Source organism: Nycticebus coucang, chromosome 1 (assembly GCF_027406575.1).
Source record: "Nycticebus coucang isolate mNycCou1 chromosome 1, mNycCou1.pri, whole genome shotgun sequence".
NCBI classification, from domain to species: domain Eukaryota; kingdom Metazoa; phylum Chordata; class Mammalia; order Primates; family Lorisidae; genus Nycticebus; species Nycticebus coucang.
The window spans coordinates 110,536,703-110,552,827 of record NC_069780.1 but is presented as its reverse complement, the minus strand read 5'-3'; the positions used below and the strand labels follow the sequence as shown (position 1 = coordinate 110,552,827).

The following is a 16,125-nucleotide window of genomic DNA, read 5'->3' as shown; positions in this document are numbered from 1 at the left end:
AAAATATCTCTCTAGAGTAGCTTTCACTCTTGACCTCCTTCTTCTCAGCCTCTCTATTAGGCAGGATCTTTCTGTTCTCTCTTTCTCACCCCTCCAAAAGCCCCATCTGTTCATGTAACCTACACACAAACACTGATTAAATAGCAAAAGAAAAATCCTTTTTTAGATAAACCAAGGTCTCTCAGTATCCTTCCAGTCCAGTGAGTAATTTTCTTTCAATTCACCACATAGGTGATCAAGAGCAGTGTAAAGTTCTAGGGATAGGCTCTTTGAAGGGATATGATTATCAGTTAATTTGAAGCATGTAGGGAGAGAAAAATTGGTGAAAGGTCAGTGATACAAATATGAAACTGTATAGAGATATATGGCTGTGATCCTTATACCATCCATACTTATAGCAGGAGAATTATACTTTACCTACTTTCCTGTTAGAAAAAGTAATATTTGAAAATTCTTTTGAAAACCAATTTGCTTTGGAAATTATTGAAAATTACTGCTCGGGAAGCTGAGGCAGGAGAATCGTGAAGGCCCAAGAGCTGGAGGTTGCTGTGAGTCCTGTGACATCATGGCACTCTACCGAGGGCAGTAAAGTGAGACTCTGTCTCTACAAAAAAAAAGAAAAAGAAAAAGAAAATTATGTAGGTTAATTACAACAATGACTGGGCCAGAAAAATTGGAAAATATTGTTATACTCTTGAACATCTCTTAAATTTCTGAATTGATAGTATAGTCAGAATCAATAGGCAAATTAAGAGATGTTCAAATCACCAAAAACAATCCTTGACTAACCTCAATGTTAAATTTTTATAAGATGGCTCTTTTAAAATCAAAAGGAACAAAAGATGTAATATTGAACCATTGCATCATCAGACGTACATAAGACATTCCATATCTCCCTCAGCAACATGATCTTCTTGTCATAAATGGAACTGCAATTTTCTGTTCAAGGTTAAAAAAAATTCTCAGAGCTGGGTGCCCATTGTTCAATGGTTAGAGCACTGGCCACATGCACCAGGGGTGTGGGTTTGAACCCAGCCAGAGCCTGATAAACAAAAACAAACAAAAAAATTCTCAGGAAGTAAAGATCAAGTACCAATATAATGGTTCATAAAGATAATATTTTTAATGATTTGCTGCTGTCATATCACCCTAAGAGGAAGTCCTTCATGTTTGGTGAATACAATAAGAGCACATCACTCTGAATTTTATATGAAATAGACCACAGAGGTTTCATTAAAAAGATCTTCCTAGAACAATGACATTTGCATTTGCATTTAAACATTTGCATTTAAAACAAATCCATAATCTGTTCTCTCTTATTGGTGTTTTTTTATACAAATATGTATGAAGACAAACAATCACAGCAAATGTCAAAATATCATTTTTTTTTAATTCAGCGGTACTGACTCATAATGTTCAAAACTAAATAATATATTGAGTGGCTGGGAAAATTAGCCAAACTTGAGAGTCATCATCTTGAGATAATATACCTAAAGCCTGTTCCAATGGACAATGCAATCATTATCATGCTAATTGAAAGTAAGAGTGGATGGTGACAGCTTATGTTCTAAGGTACAAAAATGTTTAGAATTGTCTATTTTCTTATTTCATTGATTCTTTTATTGTTGTGAAGTGATACTCTGTATCCTAAAAATAATTTTCTATGAAATCTACATTAATCTATATTAATCTAATATAGCCATTCAAGCTTTCTTTTGATTAGGGAAATGTCATCATTTTCTATCCTTTTGCTTTTAACCTGTGTATGTCTATGTATTAAAAATGGATTTCCTTGTATCCATAAAAATAAATAAATAAAAGGTAATGTTTGTCGGATTTCATGATTTTCTTTAAAGACCTCCTTCACCTCCTTTGTTAGGTATATTCCTAGGTATTTCATTTTCTTTGAAGCTATAGTGAAGGGAGTTGTGTCCTTAGTTAACCTCGCATCTTGACTGTTGTTGGCATATACAAAGGCAACTGACTTGTGGACATTGATTTTATATCCTGACACATTACTGTGTTTTTTGATGACTTCCAAGAGTCTTGTGATTGAGACTTTGGGGTTCTCTAAGTATAGGATCATGTCATCAGCAAAGAGAGAGTTTGACCTCCTCTGCTCCTATTTGTATTCTCTTTATTCTCTTGTCTTGCCTAATTCTATTGGCTAGAGCTTCCAGCACTATGTTGAATAGTAATGGTGGCAGAGGACAACAAATTAATTCACATGAAAAAAGCCAACAATCCCATATATATATGGGCAAGAGACATGAATAGAACCTTCTCTAAAGAAAACAGACGAATGGCTAACAAACATATGAAAAAATGCTCATCAATCCTATTTATTAGACAAATATAATAAAAACCACCCTGAGATACCATCTAATCCCAGTGAGAATGGCCCACATTACAAAATCTCAAAACTGCAGATGCTGGCATGGTTGTGGAGAAAAGGGAACACTTTTACACTGCTGGTGGGACTGCAAACTAATACAACCTTTTTGGAAAGAAGTATGGAGAACCCTCAAAGAACTCAGGCTAGACCTCCCATTTGATCCTGCAATCCCATTACTGGGCATCTACCCAGAAGGAAAAAAAAAAATCCTTTTATCATAAGGACACTTGTACTAGACTGTTTATTGCAGCTCAATTTACAATTGCCAAAATGTGGAAACAGCCTAAATGCCCACCAACCCAGGAATGGGTTAACAAGCTGTGGTATATGTACACCATGGAATACTATTCAGCCATTTAAAAAAATGGAGACTTTACACCCTTTGTATTAACCTGGATGGAAGTGGAAGACATTATTCTTAGTAAAGCATCACAAGAATGGAGAAGCATGAATCCTATGTACTCAATTTTGATATGAGGAGAATTAATGACAATTAAGAACACAAGGTGGGTGGGGGAAGTGGAGAGCAGAGAGAGAAAGAAGGAGGGATAGCTGGGGAAAGACAGACCAGAGAGAGGGAAGGAGGGAGGGAGAGGTTGTGTCCTTGGTGTGTGCCACACCTTTGTGGGGCAAGACAGGATTACAACAGGGACTTTCCCTAACAAATGCAATCAGTGTAACCAGGTTTCTTGTACCCTCTCAGAATCCCCAACAATAAAAAAAGAAAAAAAATTATCACTACTGCATATGACATGGTTATATTCCTCAAACACCCCAAAGGGGGGGAAAACATACTGAAATAATAAAAGATTATAGGATGATAAAGTATATGAAGAAAAAAAAAGTAATGCTTGTTAAAGAGGTTTCTTGTAGACAGAACATATTTTGGTCTTCCTTTTTCATCCAATCTAGCAATTCACTGGCCATAATTGTTGTAGTTATGCCATTTACATTTAATGTGAATATTACTATAATTGGGTTTAAATCTGTAACCTTGTTTTTATTGGTCCATCTGTTCTTTGTTCATTTATTCCTGCCTTACCATGAATTAATTATTTATATTGATTTCTTATTATTCTTTGCTGGCTTATTAAATATAAGTTTGTTGTTATTTTAAATGATTGTTTTAACATTTATAACATACATCTTTATTGTACCTTCAAATATGTATAATACAAAAATCTCATAATACTAAGTTGAACTCAGTAACAACAGGAATCTGCATATTCATACAAAAATATAGAAGCTAAATAACCTTATGTTGAATGATAGCTGGATCATAGATGAGATAAAGAAGGAAATTACCAAATTTTTAGAACAACACAATAATGAAGACATGAATTATCAGAACCTGTGGGATACCGCAAAGGCAGTCCTAAGAGAGAAATTTATAGCACTGCAAGCCTTCCACTTAATGGCACATCTCAAACAACTGTAAAAGGAAGAATATTCCAATCCCAAAGCCAGCAGAAGAAAAGAAACAACCAAAATTAGAGCAGAACTAAATGAAATTAAAAACAAAAGAATTATACAACAGATCAATCAATCAAAAAGTTGGTTTTTGAAAAGATCAATAAAATAGATAAACCTTTGTCTAACCTAACCAGGAAAAAAAGAGTAAAATCTCTAATTTCATCAGAGACAGTAATGATGAAAAACAACACACTCCTCAGAAATTAAAAAAATCCTTAATAAATATTACAAGAAACTCTATTTTTAGAAATATGAAAACCTGAGGGAAATTAACCAATACATGGAAGCACGTCAAGTTCTAAGACTTAGCCAGAATCAAGTGGAAATATTGAACAGGCTGATATCAAGTTCTGAAATAGTATCAACTATAAAAATTCTCCCTAAAAATAAAAGTCCTGGATCAGATGGCTTCACATGAAAATTCCACCAAACTTTTAAAGAGGAATTAGTACCAATATTACTCAACCTTTTCCAAAATTTAGAAAAAGAAGGAATACTACACAACACATTCTATGAAGCAAACATCACCTTGACCCCCAAACCAGGAAAAGACCCAACAAGAAAAGAAAATTATAGACCAATATCACTAATGAATATTGATGTGAAAATATTCAACAGGATCCTAACAAACAGAATCCAGCAACACATCAAACAAATTACTCACCATGACCAAGTGGGTTTTATCCCAGGGTCTCAAGGCTGGTTAATATACATAAATCTATAAATATAATTCACCACATAAACAAATTAAAAAACAAAGATCATATGATTCTCTCAATTGATACAGAAAAAGCTTTTGATAAAATCCAGCATCCATACTTGATTAGAATACTTTAAAAAGTTGGTATAGAAGGGACATTTCTTAAACTGATACAGGCCATCTACAGCAAATCCATAGTCAATATTGTGTTGAATGGAGTTAAATTGAAATCATTTCCACTCAGATAAGGAACTAAGCAAGGTTGCCCATTGTCTGCACTGCTTTTTAACATTGTAATGGAAGTCTTAGCCATCACAATTAGGGAAGAAAAGGTGATCAAGGGTATCAATATAGGGTCAGAAGAGATCAAACTTTCACTATTTGAAGATGATATGCTTGTATATCTGGAAAACACCAGGGATTCTGCTACAAAACTCTTAAAAGTGATCAAGGAATACAGCAGCACCTCAGGTTACAAAATCAACACTCATGAATCGGTAGCCTTTATATATACCAACAATAGTCAAGCTGAAAAAAAACAGTCAAGGACTCTATTCCATTCACAGTAGTGCCAAAAAAGATGAAATATTTGAGAGTTTACCTAACAAAGGATGTGAAAGATCTCTATAAAGAGAACTATGAAACTCTAAGAAAAGAAATAGCTGAAGATGTTAACAAATGGAAAAACATACCATGCTTATGGCTGGGAAGAATCAACATTGTTTAAATGTCCAAACTACCCAAAGCAATATACAATTTTAATACAAACCCCATTAAAGCTCCACAGCCATACTTTAAACATCTCAAAAGATAACACTTCGTTCTATATGATATCAGGAAAAAAACCCTCAAATAGCCAAGAAATTACTCAGAAATAAAAACAAAGCAGGCACCAGACCTCAGACTAGACTATAAATCAATAGTGATCAAAACAACATGGCACTGGCACAAAAATAGAGAGGTAGATGTATGGAACAGAATAGAGAACCAAGAGATGAACCCAGCTACTTACCATTATTTGATCTTTGACAAGCCAATTAAAAACATTTAGTAGGGGAAAAGATCCCCTATTTAACAAAAGGTGCTGGGTGAACTGCTAGCAACCTGTAGAAGACTGGACCCACACCTTTCACCATTAACTAAGATAGACTCTCACTGGACTTAAGATTTAAACTTAAGACATAAAACTATAAAAATACTGGAAGAAAGTGCAGGGAAAACTCTTGAGGAAATTGGCCTGGGTGAATATTTTATGAGGAGGACCCTCCCCCCCCCCGGTCAATTGAAGCAACATCAAAAATACACTACTGGGACCTGATCAAACAAAAAAGCTTCTGCACAGCCAAGAACACAGTAAGTAACACAAGCAGACAGCCCTCAGAATGGGAGAAGATTTTGCAGGTTATGTGTCCAACACAGGTTTAATAAACAGAATCCACAGATAACTCAAAGATATTAGCAAGAAATGAACAAGTGATCCCATTACAGGGTGGGCAAGGGACTTGAAGAGAAGCTTCTCTGAAGAAGACAGGAACATGGCCTACAGACACATGAAAAAATACTCATTATCTTTAATCAAGAAATGGAAATCAAAACTACTTTGAGATATCATCTAACTCCAGTAAGATTAGTCCACATCACAAAATCCCAAACCAGGGGGACGGAGACAAGATGGCTGACTGAAGCCAGCTTTCCACAGAGGCTCCCATCCAGAAGGAGAGTTAAAGAACAGAAATTTAGCAAGTAACCTGGTGGATTAGAGCTTCACCAAGAGAGAAAGTTGAAGAACACACATCAACCCCGCTGAAGTGAGCTGCGACCCCAAAGATACAAACAAAAGGTACAAAATCCATCACCAAGCGGATGGGAGTCCCCTTTCCCATGAGAATGGCTCAGAGTGCCCCATAAAAAAATGAGCAGAGTTCAAAGGTCGTCACACTCCACTCCACGGGAGAGATGCTCTAAAAACTGGACCTACCTCCCCTACTAGGGTGTCACAGCATTCTCCTGACAGGCATAAAACTGTATAAAACTATATATATTCTCTACATGCAATTCTGAACTCCCAGCATTCCCCTCCACTCTCACTCTGAGGTCTGGAGGCCTGTTCCCCAGGAGTCTGGATTCTTGGGTGATTTCTTGAGGGGTGTGAAAAGGAGCTGCAGCTGGTCAGTGCTAATTCTGTGGCACGGGAGTGAGGAGAGGATGATTGACTGAGAGGGAACCACACCTGAGTGGCGGTGCCTTGAGGCGCAGAGCAGTGGCCATTTTTGGCAACAATAGGGCTCACCCCCGGATATTCTGAAGCCACACCTCCGGTTTCCCTGGGCAACCAGAGGAGGCTGGGCATCTTCTCAGATGGCAATCACCACGGAACAGATCTGGGACTGAAATGCAGGCCCCGTTAGTAAAGGGTTTGCCTGAGGTGGTAACAGCCTGGGTGGAGCACAGGGACAAGAAAACACATGTGCAGAGCTGGGAAATTCCCAGGGCGGGGCTGACCCAGAGGACCACTTTACTGAGCCTAAGATGCACCCGGCCCTCAGGGAATCGTCAGCCTATAGACAAAGGAAGACAGGTAGCTAGAACTGACAGCTAACCAAATACAAACCTGCAGGAGCAAAGACAGGGCCTGAGGCACAGGTTCTGGGAACTAAAAACAGCTTCTCTTCTGCAGGAGAATTTAGCAGGGACAGAAACAAATTCCCACAAAGTTGTTCTGTTCTGTCAGTAACATCAATCAGGGGCAGGGCTAGAACAAAGTGAACACCTTACAGCCTCCATGAAGTGCCCAAGGTTGTCAGGCTTCACCTCCCCCTGCTGGTAGAGGCAGAGAGCAGTGGCCTGGCTGAGCAGATATAGATTTCCTTGTGATTCAGACAGGTACAAACCCCTGGAGTATCTCTTCATGAGAGGCAACTGGGTCACAGCAATGTGGGGCTATGAGGGACTGGGTGTGACAGAGGTGCAAGGTGGGGAAAAAGGCATCAACCTTCCTAGACTAATCTATTTGCTAGGTGGGTCCTCCTGACTTCACGGAGCACTGGAGAAAGTCAAATTTGAGTTGAGAGCAGACCCTTGTGATCCAGTTGCCAGAGACCTTTTAAACTCTCCCACCTGAGACAGGTGCTGACTGAGACAATTGATTTGGACCTTTTGAACTGAGCCAATCGCCAAGGACTATCCTAGTGGTGACCTGGGTGTGTGGTTGTAGGAAGGTTTGATTTTCCCTTTCCAACTGTTGCCTGTGGTGGGTGGGGTGACTTAATTGCTAGTGTTTCTCCACAGCTGAGACTTCAACCCAGAGAAACTGTTTCACTAGGGTCGAACAGAGACCAGCTGAAAACAAGACAGAGCCACTTAGCCCCACCACACCAAACAGGTCCTCAGTTTCACTGTACAAGTCCTTGACAAAGCTTAAGGGGAAAAGTCAAATGGTGTAAAATAATCATGGGGCGGAATCAGCGGAAAAACTCTGGTAACATGAATAACCAGAATAGATCAACCTCCACCAAGGAAAGATATGGCAGATGTCACTGAAGATCCCATTCAAAAACAGCTGGCCGAGATGTCAGAAATCAAATTCAGAATTTGGATTGCAAACAAGATTAATAGAACAAAGGAAAATTTGAAATTAGAATATCGAGGAGCAATTCAAAAGTCAGAATTAGAAATTCGAGGAGAAATTCAAAAGTTGTCTCAAGAATTTACCAAATTTAAAGACAAAACCACCAAAGATTTTGACGCACTGAAGCAAGAATTTGCAGCCCTTAAAGACCTAAAAAATACAGTACAATCCATCAGTAACAGAGTGGAGCAAGCTGAAGAAACAATTTCTGACATTGAAGACAAAGCTTTTAAACACTCCCAAACTCTCAAAGAGGAAGAGAAATGGAGAGCAAAAATGGATGATACTCTCAGAGAGCTCTGGGATAATTCGAAGAAGCCTAATATCCACTTCATTGGAATCCCTGAAAGTGATGAAGTGGCCTATCAAGGCACAGAGGCCCTTCTCCATGAAATTATGAAAGAGAATTTTCCAGACATGCCAAGAAATTCTGAAATTCAGATAGCAGACAGTTTCAGAACCCCAGCATGACTCAATCTGAATAAGACATCCCCCAGGCATATCATAATTAACTTCACTAGAGTTAATATGAAGGAGAAAATTCTGAAAGCAGCCTGAAGTAAGAAATCCATTACCTACAAAGGGAAGAATATTAGAATAACTGCAGATCTCTCTGTTGAAACTTTTCAAGCCAGAAGAGGGTGGTCATCAACTTTTAATTGTCTAAAACAAAATAACTTTCAACCCCAGATCCTGTATCCAGCTAAAGTGAGTTTCATTTATGATGGACAAATTAAATACTTTAATGACATTCATATGTTGAAGAAATTTGCCATAACCAAACCAGCTCTTCAGGATATTCTCAGACCTACCCTCCATAATGACCAGCCCAATCCCCTACCACAAAAGTAAACTTGCTCAGAAACTTTTGATCAAACTCCAACATCCACAGTGGCAAAAGGATTAAAAATGTGCACTGGAGTTTCGAAAAACTTGATACCCAAAATTTTACCAGAGTTATTAATATTCTACATCAATGCGAATGGCTTAAACTGTCCTCTAAAGAGGCACAGGTTAGCTGACTGGATACAAGAACTCAGGCCAGATATTTGTGACATACAAGAGGCACATCTTACCTTAAAAGATAAATATAAACTCAGAATGAAAGGATATTCATCCATATTTTAGGCAAATGGTAAACAGAAAAATGCAGGTGTTGCAATTCTACTTGCAGACACAATCGGCTTTAAACCAACAAAAGTAAGGAAGGAATAAGAATGACCACTTTATATTTGTTAAGGGTAATACTCAATATGATGATATTTCAATTATTAATATTTATGCACCAACCAGAATGCGCCTCAATTTATAAGAGAAACTCTAACAGATATGAGCAACTTGATTTCCTCCAGCTCCATAATAGTCGGAGATTTCAACACTTCTTTGGCAGTGTTGGATAGATCCTCCACCAAGAAGCTGAGCAAAGAAATCTTGGATTTAAACCTAACCATCCAACATTTGGATTTAGCAGACATCTACAGAACATTTCATCCCAACAAAGCTGAATAGCCATAGTTCTCATCAGCCCACGGAACTTACTCCAAAATCGATCACATCTTAGGTCACAAGTCTAACCTCAGTAAATTTAAAGGAATAAAAATTATTCCTTGCATCTTCTCAGACCACCATGGAATAAAAGTTGAACTCAGTAACAACAGGAATCTGCATACTCATACAAAAACTTTTAAGTTAAATAACCTTATTCTGATTGATAGATGGATCAGAGATGAGATCAAGAAGGAAATTGCCAAATTTTTGGAACAAAAATGACAATGAACACACGAATTATCAGAACCTCTGTGATACGGCAAAAGCAGTCCTAAGAGGGAAATTTATAGCACTGCAAGGCTATCTCAAGAGAATGGAAAGAGAGGAAGCTAACAACATAATGGGATATCTCAAGCAACTGGAAGAGGAAGAACATTCCAACCCCAAACCTGGTAGAAGAAAAGAAATAACCAAAATTAGAGCAGAATTAAATGAAATTGAAAACAAAAGAATTCTACAACAGATCAATAAATCAAAGAGTTGGTTTTTTGAAAAGGCCAATAAAATAGATAAACCTTTGGCTAACCTAACCAGGAAAAAAAGAGTAAAAAAAGAGTAATACTCTAATTTCATCAGTTAGAAATGACAAAAACAAAATAACAACAGACTCCTCAGAAACTCTAAAAAATACTAAATGAATATTACAAGAAACTTTATTCTCAGAAATATGAAAATCTGAAGGAAATTGACCAATACTTGGAAGCACGTCACCTTCCAAGACTTAGCCAGAATCAAGTGAAAATGTTGAACAGGCCCACATCCAGTTCTGAAATAGCATCAACCATACAAAATCTCCCTAAACAGAAAAGCCCGGTACCAGATGTCTTCATGTCAGAATTCTACCAAACCTTTAAAGAGGAATTAGTACCTATATTACTCAACCTGTTCCAAAAGGTAGAAAAAGAAGGAAGACTACCCAACACGTTCTATGAAGCAAACATGACCCTGATCCCCAAACCAGGGGAAGACCCAACAAGAAAAGAAAATTATAGACCAATATCATTAATGAATATAGATGCAAAAATATTCAACAAGATCCTAACAAACAGAATCCAGCAACACATCAAACAAATTATACATCATGACCAAGTCGGTTTTATCCCCAGGTCTCAAGGCTGGTTCAATATACGTAAATCCTTAAGTATAATTCAGCACATAAACAAATTAAAAAACAAAGACCATATGATTCTCTCAATCGATGCAGAAAAAGCTTTTGATAATATCCAGCATCCCTTCATGATCAGAACACTTAAGAAAATTGGTATAGAAGGTACATTTCTTAAACTGATAGAGGCCATCTACAGCAAACCCACAGCCAATATTGTATTGAATGGAGTTAAATTGAAATCATTTCCACTCAGATTGGGAACTAAACATGGCTGCCCATTGTCTCCACTGCTCTTTAACATTGTAATGGAAGTTTTAGCCACCGCAATTATGGAAGAAAAGGTGATCAAGGGTATCCATATAGGGTCAGAAGAGATCAAACTTTCATTTTGCAGATAATACGATTGCATATCTGGAAAACTCCAGGGATTCTACTACAAAACTCTTAAAAGTGATCAAGGAATACAGCAGCATCTCAGGTTACAAAATCAACATTTGTAAATCAGTAGCCTTTATATATACCAACAATAGTCAAGCTGAAAAAACAGTTAAGGACTCTATTCCATTCACAGTAGTGCCAAAGAAGATGAAATATTTGGGAGTTTGTCTAACAAAGGACATGAAAGATCTCTATAAAGAGAAGTATGAAACTCTAAGAAAAGAAATAGCTGAAGATATTAACAAATGAAAAAACATACCATGTTCATGGCTAGGAAGAATCCACATTTTTAAAATGTCCATACTACCCAAAGCAATATACAATTTTAATGCAATCCCTATTAAAGCTCCACTGTCATACTTTAAAGATCTTGAAAAAATAATACTTTGTTTTATATGGAATAAGAAAAAAACTTGAATAACCAAGACATTACTCAGAAATAAAAACAAATCAGGAGGAATCATGCCCCAAGACTTCAGACTATACTATAAATTGATAGTGATCAAAACAGTATGGTACTGGCACAAAAACAGAGAAGTAGATGTCTGGAACAGACTAGAGAACCAAGTGATGAATCCAGTTACTTATCGTTATTTGATCTTTGACAAGCCAATTAAAAACATTCAGGGGGGAAAAGATTCCCTATTTAACAAATGGTGCTAAGTGAACTGGCTGGCAACCTGTAGAAGACTGAAACTGGACCCACACCTTTCACCATTAATTAAGATAGACTCTCACTGGATTTAAGATTTAAACTTAAGACATGAAACTATAAAAATACTAGAAGCGAATGCAGGGAAAACTCTTGAAGAAATCGATCTGGGCGAGTATTTTACGAGGAGGCCCCCCCGGGCACATGAAGCAGCTTCAAAAATACACTACTGGGGCATGATCAAACTAAAAAGCTTCTGCACAGCCAAGAACACAGTAAGTAAAGCAAGCAGACAGCCCTCAGAATGGGAGAAAATATTTGCAGGTTATGTCTCCGACAAAGGTTTAATAAGCAGGATCCACAGAGAACTCAAACGTATAAGCAAGAAAAGAACAAGTGATCCCATCACAGGCTGGGCAAGGGACTTGAACAGAACATTCTCTGAAGAAGACAGGCTCATGACATATGAAAAATGAAAAAGGAGTTGGAGGTGGCTGTGAGCTGTGATGCTCTGACACTTTACCCAGGGTAACAGCTTGAGGCTCTGTCTCAAACAAACAACAAGAACAACAACAAAAAGATGGAGACTTTATATCAGTGTTCACATTAGTTTGATGTAAGCACTTCAAATTGTATTTAAAAAATCACATTGTACCCCCATATGCATAAATGTATTCATGATCTATGTGCATATGAATTAATAAAAAGAAAAAAGTAAAAAAAAATTAAAAAGCTTATTTCTGTAACATTTATAATTTTTGTAGCTATTGCAAGTAGTAGTCTTTCCCCCCATTATATTGGTGATGGTTGGATGGTGTTTTTTCTTTACTTTTTCTTCTCGTGTATTTTTTTTATTATTAAATCATATCTGTGTACATTACTGCAATCATGGGGTATGATGAAAAAATGCTCATCATCGTTAATCATCAGAGAAATGCAAATAAAAACTACTTTGAGATATCATCTAACTCCAGTAAGATTAGCCCATGTCACAAAATCCCAAGACCAGAGATGTTGGCGTGGATGTGGAGAAAAGGGAACACTTCTACACTGCTTGTGGGAATGCAAATCAATACATTCCTTTTGGAAAGATATTTGGAGAACACTTAGAGATCTAAAAATTGATCTGCCATTCAATCCTATAATTCCTCTATTAGGTATATACCCAGAAGACCAAAACTCAAATTATAACAAAGACATTTGTACCAGAATGTTTATTGCAGCCCTATTCATAATTGGTAAGTCATGGAAAAAGCCCAAGTGCCCATCAATCCACGAATGGATTAATAAATTGTGGTATATGTATACTATGGAGTATTATGCAGCCTTAAAGAAAGATGGAGACTGTACCTCTTTCGTGTTTACATGGATGGAGCCGGAACATATTCTTCTTAGTAAAGTATCTCAAGAATGGAAGAAAAAGTATCCAATGTACTCAGCCCTACTATGTGAACTAATTTATGGCTTTCATATGAGAGCTGTAACCCAGTTATAACCTAAGAATATGGGGATGGGGAAGGGGGAGGGAGGGAGGTGATGGGTGATTGGTGGTATTACACCTACAGTGCATCTTACAAGGGTACATGTGAAACTTAGTAAATGTAGAATATAAATGTCTTAACACAATAACTAAGAAAATGCCAGGAAGGCTATGTTAACCAGTGTGATGAAAATGTGTCAAATGATCTATAAAACCAGTGTATGGTGCCCCATGCTTGCATTAATGTACACAACTATGATTTAATAAACAAAAAAAAAAAAGAAGAAAGAAGAAAACTCACCCATGCAAGTAGCTTATTGTATAAGAAAAAAAAAAACAAATCCCGAACCAGAGATGTTGGCATGGATATGGAGAAAAGGGAACACTTCTACATTGCTGGTTGGAATGCAAACTGATATGTTCCTTATGGAAGGAAGTTTGGAGAACACTTAGAGATCTAAAAATAGACCTGTCATTTGATCCTACAGTTCCTCTACTGTGTATATATCCAGAAGATCAAAAATCACATTATAACAAAGATTTATGTACCAGAATGTTTATTGCAGTCCATTTCATTATTGCCAAGTCATGGAAGAGGCCCAAGTTCCCATCAACCCATGAATAGATCAATAAATTGTGATATATGTACACCATGGAATATTATGCAGCTTAAAAAAAAATGGAGACTTTACCTCTCACATGTTTACACGGATGGAGCTGGAACATATTCTTCTTAGCAAAATATCTCAAGAATGGAAGAAAAAAGTATCCAATGTACTCAGTTTTACTATGAAACAAATTTACAGCTTTCTTATGAAAACTATAACCCAATTATCGACCGAAAAGAAGGGGAAAGGGGAGAGGCGGGGGCAGGATGAGTGGAGGAAGAGTAATTGGTGGGACCACACCTACAATGCATCTTACAAGGGTACATGTGAAATTTACTAGGTGTAGAATATAAATGTCTTAACACAGTAACTAAGAAAATGCCATGAAGGCTAACCAGTTTGATGAAAACAGTTCAAATTGGGTGGCACCTGTGGCTCAAGGAGTAGGGCGCCGGTCCCATATGCCAGAGGTGGCGGGTTCAAACCTAGCCCCAGCCAAAAACCACACAAAAAAAAAAAAGAAAACAGTTAAAATTATGTATAAAACCAGTACATTGTACCCCATGATATCATTAATGTACACAGCTATGATTTAATTTTAATAAATTATAGATATCCATGAAGAAGAAGAAAAAGCAAAAAGAATGGGGTTATTGTTGTTATTATTATTTCTTAATAATTTGAGGGAATTATTGAGGAAAACTTCCCTGATAGTACCAGAAAGTTAGATATCCAGACACAAGATAATCATTGAACCTTGGGAAAATTCATAGTAAATAGGATTTCTCCAAGACACATAGTCACCAACCTGGCCAAATCAAAATAAAAGAGAAAATTCTACAAGCTGCAAGATGAAAGCAACAACTAGCTTATGAAGAAAAACCTATCAGGCTAACAGCACTCTTCTCAGCAGAGACTTTATAAGCCAGAAGAGACTGAGACCCAATTTTTTAGTCTTCTTAAACAGAGAAACTGCCAGCCAAGAATTTTATATACTGCAAAACTAAGTTTCATATATGAATGTGAAATAAAGACTTTCCCAGACCAGCAAGCACTAAGGGAATTTGTCACTACTAGACCTGACCTATAGGAAATGCTCAAAAGTGCACTATACATTGAACAAAACAATAGATATCCACCAGTGTAAACACATGAGAAAGTTAAAGTTCACAGCTTCCTAGCTCTTATGAAACAATAGCACAAAAGGGAAAATGAAACAGGGTGTCATTCAACATGATGAACAGAACAATATCTCACAGATTGATATTAACATTGAATATGAACAGTCTCAATGCCTCACTTGAAAGACATAGACTAGCTGAATGGGTGAAAAAACACAACCAAAATATGTTTTGTCTTCAAGAAACCCATCTAATTTGCAATGACTCACACAGACTTAAGGTAAAGGGATGAAAAAAATATTCCACACAAATGGAAAGCAAAAGTGAGCAGGTAAAAATGTCAGAGAACGATGGCAGACTAAAGACATTTGTTGCCAGATCATCTCAGAAAGAAGGAAAAGTCTTACATGAAAGAAGAAAAAATATATATATATAATTCTGGTATAATTATATATATATAATTCAGGTATAATTCTGAGGTAAAGATGCCAGAACCTACAAGAGATTCCATGGGGGAAAGTCCAAAAGCAGAATACAACTTTTCAATATTCATTCGTTCATCAGTACATGAGACATTCTCCAAGGCTGATCATAGCTTAGGCCATAAAACATGTCTCAACAACTTCAAAAAAATCAAAACCATACATATATCTTCTCAGACCACAGTGGAATAAACTAGAAATAAATTCCAAGAGAAACACTCAAAGCTACAGAGTCATGGAAGTTAAACCTGCTCCTGAGTGATCCTTGAATCGATGATGAACTTAAGATGGAAATCAAAAGATTCTTAACTGAACAACAAAGGGGTTACAAACTTTTCAAAACGTATGTGATACAGTAAAGCAGTGTTGAGGATAAATTTAATAGCCTTAAATGCTTACGTTAAAAAGACAGGCAATCTAATGTTACATCCCAAAGAACTAGAAAAAGAAGAACAAACCAAACCCACAAACTACAGAAAAAAAATGAAATAC

General features: G+C 36.9%; 1 protein-coding gene across 5 annotated transcripts in view; it reads right to left on the bottom strand.

Annotated features, from left to right (window-relative positions):
* Positions 1-16,125, bottom strand: part of PCSK1 (proprotein convertase subtilisin/kexin type 1) — a 395,546-nt gene that overhangs the window by 230,477 nt on the left and 148,944 nt on the right. For 4 of the 5 annotated variants that reach the window (XM_053586263.1, XM_053586273.1, XM_053586282.1 and 1 more), the window contains one exon: positions 418-604. The exons of the other annotated variant lie outside the window; for it this stretch is intronic. The gene's annotated coding sequence lies outside the window, so the exon portion shown is untranslated. The remainder of the gene's footprint in view (positions 1-417; positions 605-16,125) is intronic. 5 annotated transcript variants of the gene reach the window in all.